Source organism: Aquarana catesbeiana, linkage group LG08, assembly GCF_042186555.1.
Source record: "Aquarana catesbeiana isolate 2022-GZ linkage group LG08, ASM4218655v1, whole genome shotgun sequence".
NCBI classification, from domain to species: Eukaryota; Metazoa; Chordata; class Amphibia; order Anura; family Ranidae; genus Aquarana; species Aquarana catesbeiana.
The window spans coordinates 2,142,199-2,168,534 of record NC_133331.1 but is presented as its reverse complement, the minus strand read 5'-3'; the positions used below and the strand labels follow the sequence as shown (position 1 = coordinate 2,168,534).

The 26,336-nt window shown below is 49.3% G+C and overlaps 1 protein-coding gene across 6 annotated transcripts in view; it reads left to right on the top strand.

The window, feature by feature from the left end:
• LOC141105525 (NACHT domain- and WD repeat-containing protein 1-like) overlaps positions 1-26,336 on the top strand; it is a 129,442-nt gene that overhangs the window by 75,293 nt on the left and 27,813 nt on the right. The window lies entirely within an intron of this gene.

The following is a 26,336-nucleotide window of genomic DNA, read 5'->3' as shown; positions in this document are numbered from 1 at the left end:
CACTGGTTTCCTACAGACTTCTCTGGACAGTAGATGGGTGTTCCTGGGTCCCACTGGTTTCCTACAGACTTCTCTGGACAGTAGATGGGTGTTCCTGGGTCCCACTGGTTTCCTCCAGACTTCTCTGGACTGTAGATGGATGTACCTGGGTCCCAATGGTTTCCCCCAGACTTCTTTGGACTGTTGATGGGGGGTACCTGGGTCCCACTGGTTTCCACCAGACTTCTCCAGACAGTAGATGGGTGTACCTGGGTCCCACTGGTTTCCCCCAGACTTCCCTGGACAGTAGATGGGTGTACCCGGGTCCCACTGGTTTCCTCCAGTCTTCTCTGGACAGTAGATGGGTGTACCTGGGTCCCACTGGTTTCCTCCAGACTTCTCTGGACAGTAGATGGGTGTACCTGGGTCCCACTGGTTTCCTCCAGACTTCCTTGGAGAGTAGATGGGGGTACCTGGGTCCCACTGGTTTCCCCCAGACTTCCCTGGACAGTAGATGGGTGTACCTGGGTCCCACTGGTTTCCTCCAGACTTCTCTGGACAGTAGATGGGTGTACCTTGGTCCCACTGGTTTCCTCCAGACTTCTCTGGACAGTAGATGGGTGTACCTGGGTCCCACTGGTTTCCTCCAGACTTCTGCGGACAGTAGATGGATGTACCTGGGTCCCACTGGTTTCCTCCAGACTTCTCTGGACAGTAGATGGGTGTACCTGGGTCCCACTGGTTTCCTACAGACTTCTCTGGACAGTAGATGGGTGTACCTGGGTCCCACTGGTTTCCTACAGACTTCTCTGGACAGTAGATGGGTGTATCTGGGTGCCACTGGTTTCCACCAGACTTCTCCAGACAGTAGATGGGTGTACCTGGGTCCCACTGGTTTCCTACAGACTTCTCTGGACAGTAGATGGGTGTTCCTGGGTCCCACTGGTTTCCTACAGACTTCTCTGGACAGTAGATGGGTGTTCCTGGGTCCCACTGGTTTCCTCCAGACTTCTCTGGACTGTAGATGGATGTACCTGGGTCCCAATGGTTTCCCCCAGACTTCTTTGGACTGTTGATGGGGGGTACCTGGGTCCCACTGGTTTCCACCAGACTTCTCCAGACAGTAGATGGGTGTACCTGGGTCCCACTGGTTTCCCCCAGACTTCCCTGGACAGTAGATGGGTGTACCCGGGTCCCACTGGTTTCCTCCAGTCTTCTCTGGACAGTAGATGGGCGTACCTGGGTCCCACTACTTTCCTCCAGACTTCTCTGGACAGTAGATGGGTGTACCTGGGTCCCACTGGTTTCCTCCAGACTTCTCTGGACAGTAGATGGGTTTACCCGGGTCCCACTGGTTTCCTCCAGACTTCTCTGGACTGTAGATGGATGTACCTGGGTCCCACTGGTTTCCCCCAGACTTCCTTGGAGAGTAGATGGGTCTACCTGGGTCCCACTGGTTTCCCCCAGACTTCCCTGGACAGTAGATGGGTGTACCTGGGTCCCACTGGTTTCCTCCAGACTTCTCTGGACAGTAGATGGGTGTACCCGGGTCCCACTGGTTTCCCCCAGACTTCCTTGGACTGTAGATGGGGGTACCTGGGTCCCACTGGTTTCCACCAGACTTCTCCAGACAGTAGATGGGTGTACCTGGGTCCCACTGGTTTCCCCCAGATTTCCCTGGACAGTAGATGGGTGTATCTGGGTCCCACTGGTTTCCTCCAGACTTCTCTGGACAGTAGATGGGTGTACCTGGGTCCCACTGGTTTCCTCCAGACTTCTCTGGACAATAGATGGGTTTACCCGGGTCCCACTGGTTTCCTCCAGACTTCTCTGGACTGTAGATGGATGTACCTGGGTCCCACTGGTTTCCTCCAGACTTCTCTGGACTGTAGATGGATGTACCTGGGTCCCACTGGTTTCCCCCAGACTTCCTTGAAGAGTAGATGGGTCTACCTGGGTCCCACTGGTTTCCCCCAGACTTCCCTGGACAGTAGATGGGTGTACCTGGGTCCCACTGGTTTCCTCCAGACTTCTCTGGACAGTAGATGGGTGTACCCGGGTCCCACTGGTTTCCTCCAGACTTCTCTGGACTGTAGATGGATGTACCTGGGTCCCACTGGTTTCCCCCAGACTTCCTTGGACTGTAGATGGGGGGTACCTGGGTCCCACTGGTTTCCTCCAGACTTCTCTGGACTGTAAATGGATATACCTGGGTCCCACTGGTTTCCCCCAGACTTCTTGGAGAGTGGATGGGTGTACCTGGGTCCCACTGGTTTCCCCCAGACTTCCCTGGACAGTAGATGGGTGTATCTGGGTCCCACTGGTTACCTCCAGACTTCTCTGGACAGTAGATGGATGTACCTGGGTCCCGTTGGTTTCCTCCAGGCCTCTCTGGACAGTAGATGGGTGTACCTGGGTCCCATTGGTTTCCTCCAGATATCTGTGGATGATAGATGGGTGTACCTGGGTCCCACTGGTTTCCTCCAGACTTCTCTGGACTGTAGATGGATGTACCTGGGTCTCACTGTTTTCCACCAGTTATGTGCTGATGGGACTACTGGGCATCTTTCGTTGTGGATGGGAAGTAAGCTTGATGTGTCTTTCTTCTGCTGGCCAACCACTGCATCTACACTCCTCAACGTTACCCATTTCTTTGTGCTGCAAAAGAGCTTGAACAGCACATCTTGAACCCCCAGTCTGCTTTGGACTCTTTGCCTGGGGGAGACCTTGATGATGCAGTATAACCCCCTTGTGTCTTGTTGCTGAGCTCATTCTTGCCATGGTGTATGACCTGTGACATGAAACTGTCTTCCACAACCTCACCCTAGTAGGAGAGTTTGGCTGTTCCTCACCCACAGCTATACAGCTGTTTCTGTTGAAGTAAATGACTGTGCAACCTACATAGGAAATTGATGCTCTTTAGCATCTGCTTGGTATAATTTGGTTAATCATACACCTGACTCTAATCCTACAAAATCCCTGACTTTGTGCGAGTGAACCGGTTTAAAGCCAAAGGGGAGTCGCCCCAAATATTGCTTTGATTTAGATTTTCTTCTATCTGCTCACTTTGTAAATGAATAAAAATAAAAACCTTTTTACTTTACAACATTTCTTCACACCTGCCTAAAACTTTTGCACAGTAGTGTATATGTATTATTTTTAGGTGGAGGGAGTTCTCAGCATTGGTCTCCTCTCTGGGAACAGTCAGCTATTAGCACTGCAGATGTTTGTCCGCCTTGTGCAGATAAAAGCGGGGCAGATCTGAGTGGCGCCAGCCTTAGAACTCCTTGCCAGGCCTCAGTTCAAACAGTCGATCAGCGGGGGGGTTTCCAAAGCAGCAAGATCCCCACTGACCACCATAGGGGGGTAGGTGGACAGGTTTCTCACTCTATGTTTGAACGCTGAACACCCCTTTTATATCCATTAAAATCCCAAACGTTTCTCCTTGTCTGTAGGTTCTGAGACCGTCGTCTGATGGCTTGTAAAAGCCCTCATCGGGGGAAAGTGGCTGTAAATATAAAAAATGTCTTTTTGCTCCCTTTTTTTTCCGCAAATACAGTATTCACTTGCACCCCCCCCCCCCCCCTGGCCTTTTCTGACACTTTTTGTTCATGTGTAACAATCTGTATTTTTGCTAGAACCCCCAAACATTGTATATATAGAGAAAGAGGAGGGTTGGGATTATTGCGGTGCTTGTAATGAATAATGCATATAGAGTTAAATAAAAAATATAATTTCTTTATTGATACAAAATGAAGAGAAAGAACAAGAATTTCAGTTAAAACCAATATAGAGCATATACATAGTACTGGGTCGCTGGTGTCCCAAGAAAGGAAGGTGGTCACAGATAGATGTTAAGTCCCAACATGTTTCGGCAATGATGGCTTCCTCAGGGGATAACATAGCCTGGCTGGAGATCAGGGGCGACCGTATCCTTTTACCACTCTGTGCAGTGGTTAAAAAAAGTTCTGTGCTTAAGTTTTGGGACATTTCTTGGTCTCATCTCTACACCATATTAGCACATTGGCGCCCCTGAACCCACTTGTTTTGTGGTTCTGAGCACACTGGGTTCTTATCTACCTCCTGCGACCGTGCACGGTCTCCCTTGCGCTAACCTTGGCTGGGGCCTTTTTTTGACACCCAAAAACCCCCCTTTTTTCCCCTGAAGGGGTGTCCCCCCAATTTATCTCCTGGTCCGGGATTGATCGAGAGCTGGATTATTTGTGGTGGTCCCACATTATCCCCTGAGGAAGTCATCATTGGCGAAACATGTTGGGACTTAACATCTATCTGTGACCACCAGTGCCCCAGTATTATGTATATGCTCTATATTGGTTTTAATTGAAATTCTTGCTCTTTCTCTTCATTTTGTATCAATAAAGACATTATATATTTTTTATTTAACTCTTTATGCATTATTCATTACAAGCACCGCAATAATCCCAATCCTCCTCTTTCTTGATCTTCACTAAACGGGATGAGGTGCATGATATTCTAGAGCCACTCATCATCTCCTTTTGTCTACATTATATATATAATATATATAATGTTTTTTTTTTTAAAGCAGAGGCCCTACAAAATAAAATGGTGGGTTTTGCAATTTTTTTTCTGTTGTTTGGGAGTTCCAAGTAACTTTCTAGCAAAAATACTGATTGTTCCACGTGAACAAAAAGTGCCAGAAAAAGCCGGTCCTTAAAGGGGATGTAAACCTTCGAGGTTTGCATTATATGCATTAAGGTGAAAAACCTTCTGTGCTGCAGCTCCCCCCAGACTCCCCCCCCTTTTCTTACCTGAAGACGATCGTTCCAGCGATGGGGACGAGCCCACCAGCTCCAGCCGCTGTCTCAGGTCCTCATTGGATACATTGATAGCAGCAGGAGCCATTGTTTCCGCTGCTGTCAATCAAATCCAGGGGAGGGGGGGGGGCGGGCCCGAGTCCTGCCGTCTGTGTGAATGGATGCAGCGGCAGGACTCGGAAACACTCCAGTACAAGTGCCCCCCATGAAAAGCGGCTCTCTGAGGGGGCACTCGAGAAGAGGAGGAGCTTCTAACTCTTCCCTTTAAACCCGAACACATAATTACACGGGTTCTGGGGCTAATTGAATGCAGATGAGGCACCAAGTGAGTTTCATTACCACCTTAATCAGCCACAGAACCCGAGTAATTAATATGTGTTCGGGTTTAACTACTTCAATACCAGCACTTCCCCCCCTTCCTGACCCCCCCCCCCAAAAAAAAACGGCACTTCCCCCCCTTCCTGCCCCAAACCCCCCCCCCAAAAAAAAAGGCACTTCCCCCCCTTCCTGCCCCCCCCCCCCAAAAAAAAACGGCACTTCCCCCCCTTCCTGCCCAGGACAATGTTCAGCTTTCAGCGCTGTCCCACTTTGAATGACAATTACGCGGTCATACAACACTGTACACATAGGACATTTTTATCATTTTCTTCCCACAAATAGAGCTTTCTTTTGCTGGTATTTCATCACCTCTGGGGGGGGGTTTATTTTTTGCTAAACAAGTAAAAAAAGACCTAAAATGTTGTTTCTGTTATAAAATATTGTAAATAAGTAAGTTTCCTCCTTCACTGATGGGCACTGATAAGGCGGCACCAATTAGGTAGCATTGATAGGCGGCACTGATGGGCACTGATAGGCGACACTGATGGGTACTGAAAGGCTGCACTGATGGATACTTTTGGTTGGCACTGATACATGGCACTGATGGGCACTGATACATGGCACTGATAGATGGCATTGATAGGCATCACTGATGGCACTGGCAGGCATCGGGGATGGGAACTGATTGGCAGCTGCACTGCACTGATTGGCACTGGTGGTCCAGTGTGGTGGCAATCCCTGGTGGTCCTGGCAGCATACTGGTGGTCCTGGGTGGGCATCCGATTGGGGGCTGTGCTGATAAACAATCAGCACAGACCAGTATGATCAATGGAGGTGGTGCTGCGCTAATCCTTATAAATCCCGTGGTGTCTAGCAATTACTGGCTTCAGTACTGAAAGAGCTAACTTCAATGTGCTAGTGAATATTATAGTCGAGCGGTGACATACATCACCTAAAGTGCTGGATGAGAATAGCAATAAGCGTGAGTGAGCGTGAATGAAATGAATGCTGTGTAGATAAATAATGGTAATCAACCTGAAACCATAAATATATAAGCGATATTTAAAAAAACTGCTGAGGCCAAAAGAAAAATTCCTAAAAGGCCAACACAAAATAAAGAACAAGGTTACACTGAATGTCCGTGGAGATCTACAATAACTGCAATAAAGTGTACAATGCCTTCAAAAAGTGCTTATAAATAAATATAGTAATAATACAGTATTCTGTGCAATAAAGTGGCCAATGCCTTCAGCGAGTGCTCACAACTAAATATAACATCAAGTAATTTGTGCAACAGCAAAACACATTTTTAAAAGTGACTAGTGCAATATAAACCAATTCCAATAGTAATCCAAACGTGCCAAACAGTGAAAAAATGTAAACAATAATTAAATCGGCGTGCAAAGTTACAATGAATGTCCATGGGGATCCATAGTAAATGCAATAAAGTGTCCAATGCCAGCACTAAATCCTTAATGTAAAAATGTAGCAATATTCAGAATGCATAGAGAAAAGTGACTTGTGCAACACTAGAGTATTTCACAGTTCAAAAGGTGGTTTATAGAGTGTTTAGCAGCTCCAATAGTTCTTAAGACGTGCCAAACAGTGGAAAAAACGAGCAGTGATAAGGTCATTTCTTGCATTTAAATAGCATGGATAGAGATGTGGGGTGCATACAGGTGTTTCTTCATGCAGATAATCCTCCTATGGAGGGTAATGGCCCCTTACCTCATTAACCTGAGGTTACAGCATAGAACAAAACGGGCTCTGCTGGTATCTCCTGTGGGGATGGGTCCTGCACTCAGGGTTCTCATTCAATTTACCTCGAATCCTCCAGGGGTATAGTAATCAAAGGGAGACAAGGATGCCATATAGTGTAGTATTTTTAAGTTTAACCGAGCTTTATTAGTGCACTGCTGACAATGGAAGGTGTGCCTATCCCTACGCGTGGCGTCACTGGTCACGTGGCTTCATCCCCTGATGAGAACCCTGAGTGCAGGACCCATCCCCACAGGAGATACCAGCAGAGCCCGTTTTGTTCTATGCTGTAACCTCAGGTTAATGAGGTAAGGGGCCATTACCCTCCATAGGAGGATTATCTGCATGAAGAAACACCTGTATGCACCCCACATCTCTATCCATGCTATTAAAATGCAAGAAATGACCTTATCACTGCTCGTTTTTTTAGGATTTAGTGCTGGCATTGGACACTTTATTGCAGTTATTGTAGATCTCCACGGACATTCAGTGTAATCTTGTTCTTTATTTTGTGTTGGCCTTTTAGGAATTTTTCTTTTGGCCTCAGCAGTTTTTTTAAATATCGCTTATATATTTATGGTTTCAGGTTGATTACCATTATTTATCTACACAGCATTCATTTCATTCACGCTCACTCACGCTTATTGCTATTCTCATCCAGCACTTTAGGTGATGTATGTCACCGCTCGACTATAATATTCACTAGCACATTGAAGTTAGCTCTTTCAGTACTGAAGCCAGTAATTGCTAGACACCACGGGATTTATAAGGATTAGCGCAGCACCACCTCCATTGATCATACTCCATTGCCGTTAGGGTCAGGTTGGACCCTATTCGGTGCTTTTCCTTCATCCTTTCTCTAATTCTTGTTGTTACATGGTAGCTCAGGAATAAAATATATCTGATAATCAGCGCAGACCCCCCCATCAGGAGAGCAACCGATCAGTTCTCCTCTCCAGTGAGGAAAAGCCGATCAACGGCTCTTCCTGTTTACATCGTGATCAGCTGTGATTGGACACGGCTGATCACATGGTAAAGAGCCTCCATCAGAGATTCTTTACTGAGATCGGTGTTGCGGTGTGTCAGACTGACACACCACACCACCGATCGACGAGATGCACGCCCCAGCGGTCGGTGGGCGGGCAGCAAGTGGTTAAAGGGATGAGGTGGCAACCTTAGTCCTGAAAGAGGCCGGACACATGGATAGGGGAGGCGGCGATGGACGGGGGGCGGCGCCCTTGCGCTCTTAATGGACGGGTCGCCCCTGTTCAAAAACATCCCCTATGGGTGGCACAGTGGTGTAGTGGGCGGCACTCTCGCCTAGCAGTAAGAAGGGTCACTGGTTCGAATCCCAACCACGACACTACCTGCCTGGAGTTTGCATGTTCTCCCTGTGCTTGCGTGGGTTTCCTCCGGGTACTTCGGTTTCCTCCCACACTACAAAGACATGCTGGTAGGTTAATTGGATCCTGTCTAAATTGGCCCTAGTATATGAATGTGAGTTAGGGACCTTAGATTGTAAGCTCCTTGAGGGTAGGGACCGATGTGAATGTACAATGTATATGTAAAGCGTAAATTGACGGCGCTATATAAGTGCCATATCAATAATAATAATGGGATGTGTTTGCTGCCTTCTGCCGATCTCTTCCTCTGGTCTCTTCCTCCGGTCTCTTCCTCCGGTCTCTTCCTCTGGTCTCTCCTTCCGGTCTCTCTCTCCGGTCTCTCTCTCTGGTCTCTCGCTCCGGTCTCTCGCTCCGGTCTCTCGCTCCGGTCTCTTTCTCCGGTCTCTTTCTCCGGTCTCTCCCTCCGGTCTCTCCCTCCAGTCTCTTCCTCCGGTCTCTCCCTCCTGTCTCTTTCTCTGGTCTCTCCCTCTAGTCTCTCCCTCCGGTCTCTTTCTCTGGTCTCTTCCTCCGGTCTCTCCCTCCGGTCTCTTTCTCTGGTCTCTCCCTCCAGTCTCTCCCTCCAGTCTCTTCCTCCGGTCTCTCCCTCCTGTCTCTTTCTCTGGTCTCTCCCTCCAGTCTCTCCCTCCGGTCTCTTTCTCTGGTCTCTTCCTCCGGTCTCTCCCTCCGGTCTCTTTCTCTGGTCTCTCCCTCCAGTCTCTCCCTCCAGTCTCTCCCTCCGGTCTCTTTCTCTGGTCTCTTTCTCTGGTCTCTTTCTCTGGTCTCTTTCTCCGGTCTCTTCCTCCGGTCTCTTTCTCCGGTCTCTTCCTCCGGTCTCTCCCTCTGGTCTCTTCCTCTTGTCTCTTCCTCCGGTCTCTTTCTCCGGTCTCTTCCTCTTGTCTCTTCCTCTTGTCTCTTCCTCCGGTCTCTTTCTCCGGTCTCTTCCTCTTGTCTCTTCCTCTTGTCTCTTCCTCTTGTCTCTTCCTCCGGTCTCTTTCACCGCTCTCTCCCTCCGGTCTCTTCCTCCGGTCTCTTCCTCCGGTCTCTTCCTCCGGTCTCTTCCTCCGGTCTCTCTCTCCGGTCTCTCCCTCCGGTCCCTCCCTCTTGTCTCTTTCTCCGGTCTCTTCCTCCGGTCTCTTCCTCCAGTCTCTCTCTCCGGTCTCTCTCTCCGGTCTCTTCCTCCGGTCTCTCCCTCCGGTCTCTCCCTCCGGTCCCTCCCTCTTGTCTCTTTCTCCGGTCTCTCCCTCCGGTCTCTCCCTCCGGTCTCTCCCTCCGGTCTCTTCCTCCGGTCTCTCCCTCCGGTCTCTTCCTCCGGTCTCTCCCTCCTGTCTCTTTCTCTGGTCTCTCCCTCCAGTCTCTCCCTCCGGTCTCTTTCTCTGGTCTCTTCCTCCGGTCTCTCCCTCCGGTCTCTTTCTCTGGTCTCTCCCTCCAGTCTCTCCCTCCGGTCTCTTTCTCTGGTCTCTTTCTCTGGTCTCTTTCTCTGGTCTCTTTCTCCGGTCTCTTCCTCCGGTCTCTTTCTCCGGTCTCTTCCTCCGGTCTCTCCCTCTGGTCTCTTCCTCTTGTCTCTTCCTCCGGTCTCTTTCTCCAGTCTCTTCCTCTTGTCTCTTCCTCTTGTCTCTTCCTCCGGTCTCTTCCTCCGGTCTCTTTCTCCGGTCTCTTCCTCTTGTCTCTTCCTCTTGTCTCTTCCTCCGGTCTCTTTCACCGCTCTCTCCCTCCGGTCTCTTCCTCCGGTCTCTTCCTCCGGTCTCTTCCTCTGGTCTCTTCCTCCGGTCTCTTCCTCCGGTCTCTTCCTCCAGTCTCTCTCTCCGTTCCCTCCCTCTTGTCTCTTTCTCCGGTCTCTTCCTCCGGTCTCTCTCTCCGGTCTCTCTCTCCGGTCTCTCTCTCCGGTCTCTTCCTCCGGTCTCTCCCTCCGGTCCCTCCCTCTTGTCTCTTTCTCCGGTCTCTTCCTCCGGTCTCTCCCTCCGGTCTCTCCCTCCGGTCTCTCCCTCCAGTCTCTTCCTCCGGTCTCTCCCTCCTGTCTCTTTCTCTGGTCTCTCCCTCCAGTCTCTCCCTCCGGTCTCTTTCTCTGGTCTCTTCCTCCGGTCTCTCCCTCCGGTCTCTTTCTCTGGTCTCTCCCTCCAGTCTCTCCCTCCAGTCTCTTCCTCCGGTCTCTTTCTCTGGTCTCTTTCTCTGGTCTCTTTCTCTGGTCTCTTTCTCCGGTCTCTTCCTCCGGTCTCTTTCTCCGGTCTCTTCCTCCGGTCTCTCCCTCTGGTCTCTTCCTCTTGTCTCTTCCTCCGGTCTCTTTCTCCGGTCTCTTCCTCTTGTCTCTTCCTCTTGTCTCTTCCTCTTGTCTCTTCCTCCGGTCTCTTTCACCGCTCTCTCCCTCCGGTCTCTTCCTCCGGTCTCTTCCTCCGGTCTCTTCCTCTGGTCTCTTCCTCCGGTCTCTTCCTCTTGTCTCTTCCTCTTGTCTCTTCCTCTTGTCTCTTCCTCTTGTCTCTTTCTCCGGTCTCTTCCTCTTGTCTCTTCCTCTTGTCTCTTCCTCTTGTCTCTTCCTCCGGTCTCTTTCACCGCTCTCTCCCTCCGGTCTCTTCCTCCGGTCTCTTCCTCCGGTCTCTTCCTCTGGTCTCTTCCTCCGGTCTCTTTCTCCGGTCTCTTCCTCCGGTCTCTTTCTCCGGTCTCTTCCTCCGGTCTCTCCCTCCGGTCTCTCCCTCCGGTCTCTTCCTCCGGTCTCTCCCTCCTGTCTCTTTCTCTGGTCTCTCCCTCCAGTCTCTCCCTCCGGTCTCTTTCTCTGGTCTCTTCCTCCGGTCTCTCCCTCCGGTCTCTTTCTCTGGTCTCTCCCTCCAGTCTCTCCCTCCAGTCTCTCCCTCCGGTCTCTTTCTCTGGTCTCTTTCTCTGGTCTCTTTCTCTGGTCTCTTTCTCCGGTCTCTTCCTCCGGTCTCTTTCTCCGGTCTCTTCCTCCGGTCTCTCCCTCTGGTCTCTTCCTCTTGTCTCTTCCTCCGGTCTCTTTCTCCGGTCTCTTCCTCCTGTCTCTTCCTCTTGTCTCTTCCTCCGGTCTCTTCCTCCGGTCTCTTTCTCCGGTCTCTTCCTCTTGTCTCTTCCTCTTGTCTCTTCCTCCGGTCTCTTTCACCGCTCTCTCCCTCCGGTCTCTTCCTCCGGTCTCTTCCTCCGGTCTCTTCCTCTGGTCTCTTCCTCCGCTCTCTTCCTCCGGTCTCTTCCTCCAGTCTCTCTCTCCGGTCTCTCTCTCCGGTCTCTCCCTCCGGTCCCTCCCTCTTGTCTCTTTCTCCGGTCTCTTCCTCCGGTCTCTTCCTCCGGTCTCTTCCTCCGGTCTCTTCCTCCAGTCTCTCTCTCCGGTCTCTTCCTCCGGTCTCTCCCTCCGGTCCCTCCCTCTTGTCTCTTTCTCCGGTCTCTTCCTCTGGTCTCTCCCTCCGGTCTCTCCCTCCGGTCTCTTCCTCCGGTCTCTCCCTCCTGTCTCTTTCTCTGGTCTCTCCCTCCAGTCTCTCCCTCCGGTCTCTTTCTCTGGTCTCTTCCTCCGGTCTCTCCCTCCGGTCTCTTTCTCTGGTCTCTCCCTCCAGTCTCTCCCTCCAGTCTCTCCCTCCGGTCTCTTTCTCTGGTCTCTTTCTCTGGTCTCTTTCTCTGGTCTCTCTCTCCGGTCTCTCTCTCCGGTCTCTCTCTCCGGTCTCTCTCTCCGGTCTCTTCCTCCGGTCTCTCCCTCCGGTCTCTTCCTCCGGTCTCTTCCTCCAGTCTCTCTCTCCGGTCTCTCTCTCCGGTCTCTTCCTCCGGTCTCTCCCTCCGGTCTCTCCCTCCGGTCCCTCCCTCTTGTCTCTTACTACGGTCTCTTCCTCCGGTCTCTCCCTCCGGTCTCTCCCTCCGGTCTCTTCCTCCGGTCTCTCCCTCCTGTCTCTTTCTCTGGTCTCTCCCTCCAGTCTCTCCCTCCGGTCTCTTTCTCTGGTCTCTTCCTCCGGTCTCTTTCTCTGGTCTCTCCCTCCAGTCTCTCCCTCCAGTCTCTCCCTCCGGTCTCTTTCTCTGGTCTCTTTCTCTGGTCTCTGGTCTCTTTCTCTGGTCTCTTTCTCTGGTCTCTTTCTCCGGTCTCTTCCTCCGGTCTCTTTCTCCGGTCTCTTCCTCCGGTCTCTCCCTCTGGTCTCTTCCTCTTGTCTCTTCCTCCGGTCTCTTTCTCCGGTCTCTTCCTCCTGTCTCTTCCTCTTGTCTCTTCCTCCGGTCTCTTCCTCTTGTCTCTTCCTCCGGTCTCTTTCACCGCTCTCTCCCTCCGGTCTCTTCCTCCGGTCTCTTCCTCCGGTCTCTTCCTCCGCTCTCTTCCTCCGGTCTCTTCCTCCAGTCTCTCTCTCCGGTCTCTCTCTCCGTTCTCTCCCTCCGGTCCCTCCCTCTTGTCTCTTTCTCCGGTCTCTTCCTCCGGTCTCTTCCTCCGGTCTCTTCCTCCAGTCTCTCTCTCCGGTCTCTCTCTCCGGTCTCTTCCTCCGGTCTCTCCCTCCGGTCCCTCCCTCTTGTCTCTTTCTCCGGTCTCTTCCTCCGGTCTCTCCCTCCGGTCTCTCCCTCCGGTCTCTTCCTCCGGTCTCTCCCTCCTGTCTCTTTCTCTGGTCTCTCCCTCCAGTCTCTCTCTCCGGTCTCTTTCTCTGGTCTCTTCCTCCGGTCTCTCCCTCCGGTCTCTTTCTCTGGTCTCTCCCTCCAGTCTCTCCCTCCAGTCTCTCCCTCCGGTCTCTTTCTCTGGTCTCTTTCTCTGGTCTCTTTCTCTGGTCTCTTTCTCCGGTCTCTTCCTCCGGTCTCTTTCTCCGGTCTCTTCCTCCGGTCTCTCCCTCTGGTCTCTTCCTCTTGTCTCTTCCTCCGGTCTCTTTCTCCGGTCTCTTCCTCTTGTCTCTTCCTCTTGTCTCTTCCTCCGGTCTCTTTCACCGCTCTCTCCCTCCGGTCTCTTCCTCCGGTCTCTTCCTCCGGTCTCTTCCTCCGGTCTCTTCCTCCGGTCTCTCTCTCCGGTCTCTCTCTCCGGTCTCTCTCTCTGGTCTCTCCCTCCGGTCTCTCCCTCCGGTCCCTCCCTCTTGTCTCTTTCTCCGGTCTCTTCCTCCGGTCTCTTCCTCCAGTCTCTCTCTCCGGTCTCTCTCTCCGGTCTCTTCCTCCGGTCTCTTCCTCCGGTCTCTCTCTCCGGTCTCTCTCTCCGGTCTCTCCCTCCGGTCCCTCCCTCCGGTCCCTCCCTCTTGTCTCTTTCTCCGGTCTCTTCCTCCGGTCTCTTCCTCCGGTCTCTTCCTCCAGTCTCTCTCTCCGGTCTCTCTCTCCGGTCTCTTCCTCCGGTCTCTCCCTCCGGTCCCTCCCTCTTGTCTCTTTCTCCGGTCTCTTCCTCCGGTCTCTCCCTCCGGTCTCTCCCTCCGGTCTCTTCCTCCGGTCTCTCCCTCCTGTCTCTTTCTCTGGTCTCTCCCTCCAGTCTCTCCCTCCGGTCTCTTTCTCTGGTCTCTTCCTCCGGTCTCTCCCTCCGGTCTCTTTCTCTGGTCTCTCCCTCCAGTCTCTCCCTCCAGTCTCTCCCTCCGGTCTCTTTCTCTGGTCTCTTTCTCTGGTCTCTTTCTCTGGTCTCTTTCTCTGGTCTCTTTCTCCGGTCTCTTCCTCCGGTCTCTTTCTCCGGTCTCTTCCTCCGGTCTCTCCCTCCGGTCTCTTCCTCCTGTCTCTTCCTCCGGTCTCTTCCTCCGGTCTCTTCCTCCGGTCTCTCTCTCCGGTCTCTCTCTCCGGTCTCTCTCTCCGGTCTCTCTCTCCGGTCTCTCCCTCCGGTCTCTCCCTCCGGTCCCTCCCTCTTGTCTCTTTCTCCGGTCTCTTCCTCCGGTCTCTTCCTCCAGTCTCTCTCTCCGGTCTCTCTCTCCGGTCTCTTCCTCCGGTCTCTTCCTCCGGTCTCTCTCTCCGGTCTCTCTCTCCGGTCTCTCCCTCCGGTCCCTCCCTCCGGTCCCTCCCTCTTGTCTCTTTCTCCGGTCTCTTCCTCCGGTCTCTTCCTCCGGTCTCTTCCTCTAGTCTCTTCCTCAGGTCTCTTCCTCTGGTCTCCTTGCCGTTGGAAATACAAAGTCTTCCATTCTACAGAATTATGTAGAGAAGATTCTTGGCAGATGTCGTGGTGTGACGTCCCACCCGCTCACTCTCAGATTAAACCATATTTCAGCTAAACAGCTCATACATCCCGGACGTGCCGCTTAATTTATATCCTCTCTCCCGCCGCCTGGTGTAACCTGCATTATGTGGGTCGAACTACAAGATCATTAAACGATTGTTTTATTGAGCTCAGGCGGAAAATTACAAATGGTGCACAGATCATTCACGGCTCAGCTGCTTTATTGAACTTCACAGCAAAAGCACTAAAAGTAATGCGCAAATTTTTACCATAATGTGTCCAGCGGAGATGAACTTCTAATACAAGAAGGTGCTGAAGACATGATGGGGGTTTTGTTACTGAAAATCATCTTTCTGCCGGAGATTTCTGAAGGATTGTAATTCTGATCTCTGAGTAGTAAATGGATACTTTCTGACACTCGTTGGCGAGTCTCTTTGTTAGGAATGTCAGGTGTAAAGCGTTGGGCCATTTACTAGACGGGGAGTCTGCTGGGTAATGGGGATGTCATAAAAGGAGCACTCTAAGGGATGGATAGTTAACGAGGAGCTACGGGGCTCTTTAGGTGAATAATGGTCAGAGTGTGCGAAATCCAATCACTAACATCTCAGGAAAGCTTTCACGTGTTGATGCAATTCGATAAAAAGGTTTTTACATCCTTCTTAGAGGTTTTTGTAAAATCTACCCTCATGAGCCCCTCCCCCCCCCTGTACTGCAAAGGGTTATAGAAAGTAATCGGTATCAGAGCACCACAAACTAAAAACACGAATTAATTCATCTTTTACTATTCAAAGCAAACTTCTCCATCCATCCATGTCTCCATCCATCCATCCATGTCTCCATCCATCCATCCATGTCTCTATCCATCCATGTCTCCATCCATCCATGTCTCCATCCATCCATGTCTCCATCCATCCATCCATGTCTCTATCCATCCATGTCTCCATCCATCCATGTCTCCATCCATCCATCCATGTCTCTATCCATCCATGTCTCCATCCATCCATGTCTCCATCCATCCATGTCTCCATCAATCCATGTCTCCATCCATCCACCCATGTCTCCATCCACCCATGTCTCCATCCACCCATGTCTCCATCCACCCATGTCTCCATCCATCCATGTCTCCATCCATCCATGTCTCCATCCAGCCATCCATCCATCCATGTCTCCATCCACCCATGTCTCCATCCACCCATGTCTCCATCCATCCATGTCTCCATCCACCCATGTCTCCATCCATCCATGTCTCCATCCATCCATGTCTCCATCCATCCATCCATGTCTCTATCCATCCATGTCTCCATCCATCCATGTCTCCATCCATCCATGTCTCCATCCATCCATCCATCCATGTCTCCATCCATCCATCCATGTCTCCATCCATCCACCCATGTCTCCATCCATCCATCCATCCATGTCTCCATCCACCCATGTCTCCATCCATCCATGTCTCCATCCATGTCTCTATCCATCCATGTCTCCATCCATCCATCCATCCATGTCTCCATCCATCCATCCATCCATCCATGTCTCCATCCATCCATCCATCCATCCATCCATGTCTCCATCCATCCATGTCTCCATCCATCCACTCATGTCTCCATCCACCCATGTCTCCATCCATTCATGTCTCCATCCACTCATGTCTCCATCCATCCATGTCTCCATCCATCCACCCATGTCTCCATCCATCCATTCATGTCTCCATCCATCCACGTCTCCATCCATCCACCCATGTCTCCATCCACCCATGTCTCCATCCATCCATGTCTCCATCCATCCCTCCATGTCTCCATCCACCCATGTCTCCATGTCTCCATCCATCCATCCATGTCTCCATCTATCTATCCATCCATCCATGTCTCCATCCATCCATCCATGTCTCCATCCATCCATGTCTCCATCCATCCACGTCTCCATCCATCCATGTCTCCATCCATCCATGTCTCCATCCATCCATGTCACCATCCATCCAGGTCTCCATCCCTCCATCCATCCATCCATGTCTCCATCCATCCATCCATGTCTCCCTCCATCCATGTCTCCATCCATCCATGTCTCCATCCATCCCTCCATCCATCCATCCATGTCTCCATCCATCCATCCCTCCATGTCCTCATCCATCCATGTCTCCATCCATCCATCCATCCATCCATGTCTCCATCCATCCATCCATGTCTCCATCCATCCATCCATGTCTCCATCCATCCATCCATGTATCCATGTCTTCATCCATCCATCCATCCATGTCTCCATCTATCTATCCACCCATGTCTCCATCCATCCATGTCTCCATCCATCCATGTCTCCATCCATCCATCCATGTCTCCATCCATCCATGTCTCCATCCATCCATGTCTCCATCCATCCATGTCTCCATCCATCCATCCATGTCTCCATCCATCCATCCATCCATGTCTCCACACTTTATTTGACTGAGAAATTGCTTTTGAACCAACCAGCATTTTTTAAAATGAATTCATTAATTTTTTAACCACTTAAGGACCGGAAGGATTTGCCCCCTTAATGACCAGGCCATTTTTTACCATACGTCACGGCGCTGCTTTAACTGACAATTGCGCGGTCATGCGACGTTGTACCCAAACAAAATGGACGTACTTTTTTTCCCCCACAAATAGAGATTTCTTTTAGTGGTATTTGATCACCTCTGCGGTGTTTATTTTTTGCGCTATAAACAAAAAAAGAGCAACCATTAAAAAAAAAAATAAAGCAATATTTTTTACTTTTTGCTATAATAAATATCCCAAAAATATGTCTTCATCAGTTTAGGCCGATACGTATTCTTCTACATATTTTTGGTAAAAAAAAAAAATCCCAATAAACGTATATTGATTGATTTGCACAAAAAGTTTTAGTGTCTACAAAATAGGGGAGAGATTTCTGGCATTTTTATTATTTATTTTTTACTAATAATGGCGGTGATCTGCGATTTTTAGCGGAACTGCGACATTGCGGCGGACAGAACACTTTTGACACTTTTTTTTCGGGACCAGTGATATTTATACCTTGATCAGAGCTAAAAATAGCCACTGATTACTTTATAAATGTCACTGGCAGGGAAGGGGTTAACGCTAGGGGGGCGATCAAGGGGTTAAATGTGTTCCCTAGGGAGGTGATTCTAACTGGGGGGGAGGGGGCTGACTGGAGGAGGAGGGAGATCGCTGTTCCTAATCACTATGAAGAGCAGATCTCTATACTTCCCTAACAGAATGGGTTTCTGTTTGTTTACATTGACAAATCCCTGTTCTGGCTCTCTGTGGAGCGATTGCGGGTCGCTGGCGGACATCGTGGTCACCGGCCACCTTCATTGGCTCCGGCGTGTCGCGCCTATTGCTCTTAAAGTGGCCGACGTACACCTACGGCGATTTGCGCAGCCGTGCCAACCTGTCGCAGTATTATAATGGCGGCTGGTCGGCAAGCGGGAAAAATAGTATATATTTGTCCCGCTTGTCGGCGGGTGCTGCTCCAATGCTATAGCTACTGGCCTCCGAGCCTGACTGCGAATCGTGACACAGAGTGTGGCTTGGCCCCGCCTCCCTGTCCTTCCTCACTGGCTGTTATTAACAGCAGCAGGAGCCAAGGAGGCGAGAGCCGCTGCTCTGGTGCACATCGCTGGATCGAGATAGGACTCAGATAAGTATAAGGGGGAGGGGGGGGGGGGGGCATCACACTTTAGGTTTTTTGCATTAATGAGGAGAATGCATTAAGGTAAAAGGAAACCTTCAGATTTTAGAACCACTTTAAGCATGCAGACAGGAGGGTGTGCTTAGCTCAGAAAGCCCCCCTACCCTTCTCCCATTAAGACTCCCAGGATGTGTGGCATCATTTTGGACTAGGCCAAAAACCAAGAAGCAACTGAAAAAATGTAAAAAAAAAAAAAAAAAAGTATGGCAAGTAAATACAATATACCTTCCGGTCTATTTATTAATGATAGCAGCATAAGGATTAGAAATAGTTAAAAGGCTCAAGGTTTCTATACATATAATTCATAATCCATTCTATGCATGAAGGTAAAATACCTTCTCTGTGTGTAGCAGTCTCCCCCCCCCCTAATAAAAAATGGCTTAAATCAGGAAGTTCATGGGAGGAGCAAAGAGTAGAAGTTAAAGCGGAGTTCCACACAGAATTATTTTTTTTTCACCCGTTATGCTGCATTAAATACTTTAATATGTGTGATTAATTAAATCGCTGCTCAATTCCCGTTTTTTTTTTTTACACACGTTTGATTTCTTCATTGCAGAGCGCTTCCATCTTCACTGTGGGCATGTGAAGCCCACTAGGAGTTTGTTTCCGGGTTAAGGTGCTGCTGGCTACCCAGCATGCACCTCCTAGTCTCGCGCGTGCGCAGTCAACACAGGGTATAGCGTAGGAAGATTATCTTGTTGCCATAACAATGGGTGGCGACAGAGGAAGTGCCCGCTCCGTTGTTATGGCAATGCAATCTTGCGGCGATGCCCACTGACTCCTGGGGATGATGACAAACATCTCCCAGGAGCCAAGGCGTGGCAGGATATGACGTATGGCGCCGCGGCCAAGAAGAGGCAGATTGCAAAGGACACCCTGGCAACAAGGAGCACACATAGTAAGTAAAAAAAAATGACAAATGTTGTTAGACTGGCAGCAAGGGACTCATTCACATGATGTATAAAATATGGGTGGAACTCCGCTTTAAGGCACAAGGTAGAGTTGTCCAATGGATCAGACAAAGGTGCTGTCCTGCTTTCCAGGAAGGACAGCGAGAAGAGTCATTGCCAGACACAGCAGAGGTCCCGGGTTCAAGTCCAGGCCCTGAAACACACACACAACGCCAGATGCTTTTCCAGAGTGAGGATTAATGGGATCAGAAGACAAAGCTCCAAGCGATCTTCTTAAGTGTCCAAAATCCTTAATTGATGATAGTGACATGGTAACGTGAAGAACAGCAGTAGCCAACATGTTTTGGGTCAAGACCTCCCTCCCCCTTCATGAGAGTTTGGGCTTAAACACAGTTACTCAAATGGGCTTTTATAGAGTCTCCCAGAAAACAATCTCTCTCTCGGGCTGAATAACTCTACCATCTTTTTGACTTGTATTCAAACTATTGGTATATCAGAATACCAGAGAGATTGTCCTGATGAAGGGTGAGGTCTTCCCCAAAACACGTTCTTTCTGTTGTCATGTTACTATCAACAAAAAGGATTATGAACTTATGAGTTGATTATTTGATACTTGCCTAAGTGAGGAATAATGGAATAAAAAGACAAAGCGCAAAGTGACCATCTCAAATGTCCAAAATCCTTTATTGATGATAGTGACATGGTAACGTGAAGAACAGCGGTAGCCAACATGTTTTGGGTCAAGACCTCCCCCTTCATCAGAGCTTGAGCTTAAACATACAGTTTCTCAAATGGGTGTTGAGCTTCCCAGAAGACAATCTCTCAGTTCCAGGCCCTGACACACACAACCCGCAGTGACGCCAGATACTTGCCAGAGTGAGGAATAATTCATGGAAAGACAAAGCTCCAAGTGATCATCTCGAAGTTCCAAAATCCTTTATTGATGATAGTGACATGACAACGTGAAGAACAGCGGCAGCCAACATGTTTTGGGTCAAGACCTCCCCCTTCATCAGAGCTTGAGCTTAAACATACAGTTTCTCAAATGGGTGTTGAGCTTTCCAGAAGACAATCTCTCTCGGAATAGATTACTTTACCATCTCAGTTGACTTGTATTGAAAATACTGGTATATCAGAATACCAGAGAGTTAGTCCTGATGAAGGGTAAGGTCTTCCCCGATACACGTTCTTTCTGTTGTCATGCCAATCAATTCAAAAAAGGTCTTTTGAATTGATTGGTTCTCTCTTGATTAAGACGACCCCTAACTTATTGGATACCCCCATTTGTGTCTGAGTGGTGTCATATGGGGGTTGGTTAGCTCAATGGTAGATTTTTAGTAAAGTCTGTGCCAGACTGAACTTTGTTTTAAGGGCACGGCAGCCCACTTTTACTTAAATGAAAAGCAAAGTCTTTACACAACGGTTGCCCACGCAAGGGAATCGTCTTCTCATAGTAAAGCAATCAATTAAAAATACAGAGCCACCTGGCTTTCTTGTCAGCAGTACCGCTGCACTCTTTGGGCTAGTCAGGCTCTCTCAGATTTGGTTGCATCACCTTGCTGTATGGCCCCACTACTGGCCTCCCAACAGGGATTTCCCAGCACCTCCAGCTTGCTTCCTTCAAAGACTTCCAGATCCTCTGCAGCCCCCTGGACCTGCTGGCCACCTCAGCTGCCCCACATCTCCCAGTCCTTGGGCAAGGAATCCACCTCACAAGGGTCTCCAACAGGAACTCCCAGCCGTCCTAACAGGGGGCTCCACACTGCTCCAAACTTCTCTCAGACCTTCATTATAAGGGCTGTGTGCACCTGGACATGCACCCTGCTGGTCTTCACCAAAACACAGACGCTGGGTTGGAGATTTCTTCCCTCCCAAGACATATTGAAATCTTAAAACTACGGAGCCCAAACCAGGGATACCAAAATTTGGAGAAAGCAGTAAAAACTGTTTTTCCACACATTACCAATACTCCGGAGTCCTGCACCCTACACACACCTGTGTCCTTTTTCCCAATAGTTTTCACAGTGGTCGGGCCTCACACTGTCACAGTGGCCAAAGTCAAGTCATCAAAATTTTAATCCTGTAGCTAATGGGAGTTAGATCTGAGTCCGGTGCCACATATTCTGGATTTTTTTTGGGTGCGAGGAATAATGTAAATATACCGTTTATTCCTCTACCCCTAGGCTTATTGAGTAGATAACTGCCCCCCCCCCCTTTTCAATTTTAGAAGGTAAGATTTCATTACATTAACACTTGGTTATCCTACCATAAAAGTCTTTGTTCAGACACTTCCTGTTATAAGGTGATGGTTTCTCTCACTTGCACCCCTCATTTAGAAAACAAGCGGCCATGATGACAAATGTGGCCAAACATAATCCCCTGTTGTCACTGTTTGGAAGCTGGTTCAGAGCAATGATGTGCAGCCCACACATGTGGACAGGAAGCAGCTCAAAGAGGCCGGAGGTGATCAGCAATGATGAGATGGGATGAAAAATATTATATAGCCAAATGTTTTTTGGGTCACTTAACCATCACCTGACCTTTACTTTTAGGCCAAAACCTATGTGACACCCCTCCAAAGGATGACGTTCAGGTGTTTCCAGTGAAGGGTACTGTTAAAGTGCTTGTAAACTCTGTACTACCACTTGTACCTTCAGGTGATCCTATAATAAGACTTACCTGTAGGTACCGTGAATATCTCCTAAACTTGCATTGTTTAGGAGATATTCACCATATATGCTTGTGCCGACGTCATCGGCGCATGTGCACTTTAGAAACGGCCCGATCGTGCCGCTTCTAAAGGGCCTGTGCCGCGACCGGTGGCTCCCGCGCGCGTGACATCATCGCGGCTCCTGCCAATCACAGCCCTGGAGCCAGCAAACCCGGAAATAACTCCGGGAGACATGTCATCGGTCACAGCGATGTGCGGAAACCGCTGCAACAGCGTCTGCTCCTCCTCCCGCCCCTCTGCGTCTGCCCGCCCACACTCCAATCCCTGGCGTGCTGTGCCTCAGAAGAGAGATGCGTGGGTGGAAAATTTGAAGCCCCAACAGCTGGCAGATACATGGTGGATGAAAGGTGCCAATGCTTGAGCCTCAATCTTCGGGTGAGTGAGCTCACCATCCACTGTCTGTGACTGAAGTCTCCCCTCTCCTTCCCTTCTCTCTCCTGAGTACACTAAGGTGAGGGGGACTCAGAAGTAAGGGGTGCTCTATGGACTCTGATGTAAGGGGGGGCTTTGGGAATCCTGGGAACTTTAATGTAAGTGGGGGGCATTGGTGAGCAGAAGCCCCCCCCTTACATCAGAGTTTCCCTTTACACCACAGCGTTCCTCCTTAAAAAAAAAACTGGGAACAGTTTAGGGACGGCCCCTTCCTGTTCCAACAAGACTACCCATCAGGGTACAAAGTAAGGTCCATAAAGACATGGATGAGCGAGTTTGGGGTGGAGGAACTTGACTGGCCTTCATCAGGTTGAGGTCAGGACTCCTTTGGGATGAATTAGAGACTGCGAGCCAGGCCTTCTCATCCAACATCAGCGCCTGACCTCACAAACGCTCTTCTGGAAGAATGGTCAAACATTCCCATAGACACCCTCCTAAACCTTGTGGACGGCCTTCCCAGAAGAGTTGAAGCTGTTATAGCTGCAAAGGGCGGAGCCAACCCAATATTGAACCCTCCGGACTAAGACTGGGATGTCATTATACGGCGGCAGGTCGGCTCTCTCCTGTGAATCGGCGTAGCTGTACGTCGGCTCCTTTGAGAGCCATAGCAGGCGCGAGCGCATGCCCACTGCACGGTGGGTGACCCGATGCCTGTGGAGGCGGCTGCGATGTCCACCGGCCACCCGCGATCACAGGAAAGAGAGCAAGAGCCAGGATCTGTCAATGTAAACAGACGGATCCCTGTTCTGACAGGGGAGGAGAGAGAGATCTGCTGTTCCTAGTGATTAGGAACAGCGATTTCTCTCCTCCTCCTCCAGTCAGTCCCCTCCCCCCACAGTTTGAAACACCTCCCAGGGAACACATTTAACCCCTTGATCACCACTAGTATTAACCCCTTCCCCGCCAGTGTCATTTATACAGTAATCAGTGCAATTTTATAGCACTGATCGCTGTATAAATGTCAGTGGTCCCAAAAAAGTGTCAATACTGTCCGATCTGTCCGCTGCAATGTCGCAGTCCCGCTAAAAATCGCAGATTGCCGCCATTACTAGTAAAAAAAAATATATATATATATATATAAAAATGCCATAACTGTATCCCCTATTTTGTAGATGTGATAACTTTTGCGCAAACCAATCAATATACACTTATTGTGGGTTTTTTTAATACCAAAAATATGTAGAAGAACACGTATCGGCCTAAACTGATGAAGAAATTAGTTTTTTTATATATTTTTTGGGGGATATTTATTATAGCAAAAAGTAAAAAATATTGTGTTTTTTTTTTTTTCAAACTTGTCGCTCTTTCTTTGTTTATAGCGCAAAAAAAAAAAAAAACCGCAGAGGTGATCAAATACCACCAAAAGAAATCTCTATTCGTGGGGAAAAAGGACGTCTCTTTTATTTGTGTACAACGTCGCACGACCGCGCAATTGTCAGTTAAAGCGACGCAGTGCCTTATGGTAAAAAAAAAATGACCTGGTCATTAAGGGGGAAAATCTTCCGGTCATTAAGGGGTTAAACTTCATCTGCGTGTAAAGGCAGGTGTCCCAATACTTTTGGCAATATAGTGTTCGGTACGCTTTATGGAAAGCAGCCGTCTGTAGAGAATACCTTTCTACGCTCCGGAGATTCTCACCCCCGATGGGAATTTTTTTCCTATGCACAGATAATTACACATCTCTGAGTCGGCTCCAAGGAAGTCGGTGTTTTCTGAGGAGCGTTGCCCGCCACGTTCGGCGGGTTGTTTTAAGGAGGCGGGTTTGTTGAGGCAACTTTTTTTTTCCGTTTTTCTCGCATCTGAACACCGATCGTCCTGAGATTTTCCTCTCTCTGCAGCTGTATGAAAGCCCTAAACAGATGCTGAAGATGCTGCCGCCTTTCCGATGAACATTTCATCTGTTCTTCAATTACTTTTTCTCCATGCTGTTTTACCAATTTGCTATAATTGCATCTATTGTTTCAGCCTTTGCCTGCGCCGACTGTTTGTGCAAGCATGTACGTCTCTCAAGTGTCACCCAGGGACAGATCGTTGGAAATTAACTTTTCTCTTCTTTGAAGATTACATTTTTACCAGGTAGAAAGATGAGCCTATTACAGGGCTGTTCTAATGAGGTAGGGACCGATTTGTGATAATACGAGGATGAGATCCGATCGACGCAAACTCATCTTTCCCAAAGTTACAAAATCCTGAAAGAGAGAATTGTAGGATCCGCTGCCGCAAAAAGGGTGGGATCCTGAAATTTGTATTTGGTTATTACCTGTGATGGTATTTTTTAGTATATTTGTCTCTTTTTTTATTTCAAATGTCTTTCTTTGTTTTTATTTTCAAGCCGACTAGCAAAAATGACAGTGACAGCAGTTAGGACAGACTATAATGCTTCCTGTGGGGGGCGCTGTCAGCTGTTGTATTTCTATTTTAGTTAAACATTTGAGGTAGATCTAAACCATAACTTGATTTCATTTAGAGTGCTTTCACACTGAGGCATTGGGGGCGTTGGCGGTAAAGCGCCGCTATTTTTAGCAACGCTTTACCGTCGTTTTAGCGGCACTATTCAGCCGCTAGCGGGGCGCTTTTAACCCCCGCTAGCGGGCAAAAAAGGGTTAAAACCGCTAGCAAAGCGGGCATGGGTCTGAGCCTGCGACCTCTGCTGTGTCTGGCAATGTCTCTTTTTGTTGAGCGACCCGAGATGCTGGACAGCACTTTGTCTGATCCATTGGACAACCCCGCCTTGTGCCTTGTTTCTGCTGAACCTTGAACCCTTTGCTCCTCCTATGAACTTCCTATTTAAGCCACGTCTCTGCACTTCCTGTTTACCAGACTATTGTGCTCTCTCCAGTTAATATCTTGCTCTTGTCACTTGTCACTCTTGCTGTCGTCCATATCTCCGCTACTACTCGTTACCAACCTTTGGCTTGTTCCTCGACTACGCTTCTGCTTAATCTCAACCTTCCACCACTCGTTACCAACCTTTGCCTTGTTCCTCAACTACACTTCTGCTTAATCCCAACCTTCCACCACTCGTTACCAACCTTTGGCTTGTTCCTCAACCACACTTCTGCTTAATCCCAACCTTCCACCACTCGTTACCAACCTTTGGCTTGTTCCTTGACTACACTTCTGCTTAATCCCAAACTGCCACCACTTGTTACCAACCTTTGGCTTGTTCCTCAACCACACTTCTGCTTAATCCCAACCTTCCACCACTCGTTACCAACCTTTGGCTTGTTCCTCGACTACATGTCCGCTTAATCCCAACCTGCCACCACTTGTTACCAACCTTTGGTTTGTTCCTCGACTACACTTCTGCTTAATCCCAAACTGCCACCACTTGTTACCAACCTTTGGCTTGTTCCTCAACTACACTTCTGCTTAATCCCAACCTTCCACCACTCGTTACCAACCTTTGGCTTGTTCCTCAACCACACTTCTGCTTAATCCCAACCTTCCACCACTCGTTACCAACCTTTGGCTTGTTCCTCGACTACATGTCCGCTTAATCCCAACCTGCCACCACTTGTTACCAACCTTTGGTTTGTTCCTCGACTACACTTCTGCTTAATCCCAAACTGCCACCACTTGTTACCAACCTTTGGCTTGTTCCTCAACTACACTTCTACTTAATCCCAACCTGCCACCACTTGTTACCAACCTTTGGTTTGTTCCTCGACTACACTTCTGCTTAATCCCAACCTGTCACCACTTGTTACCAACCTTTGGCTTGTCCCTCAACTACACTTCTGCTTAATCCCAGCCTGCAACCACTTGTTACCAACCTTTGGCTTGTTCCTCAACTACACTTCTACTTAATCCCAGCCTGCAACCACTTGTTACCAACCTTTGGCTTGTTCCTCGACTACACTTTTGCCTTATCCAAACCTGCCACCACTCGTTACCAACCTTTGACTTGTTCCTCGACTACACTTCTGCTTAATCCCAACCTGTCACAACGTGTTACAAACATTTTGCTTGTTTACTGACTACACTTCTGCTTGACCCCTAACTGCTATACGGTATTTCCTACTGGACCCTGGCTTGCTCTCTTCCTGGTGGGGCAATTCTGAGGACCGTGACCTGGTACTAACATGCAGGAAAACCCATCCCCACCATCAGGAGCTCTGGTAAATACTGGTTAGTGCTTAGTCTCCGCGCCTCAGGTGAGCCCTTATCATCTGCCAGGGTGACCTGCTGCTGCACTTATCCTGCTGGTTGGTGTAAATCTCTCTACTGCTATAGCTACTGGTCTCCGAGCCAGAC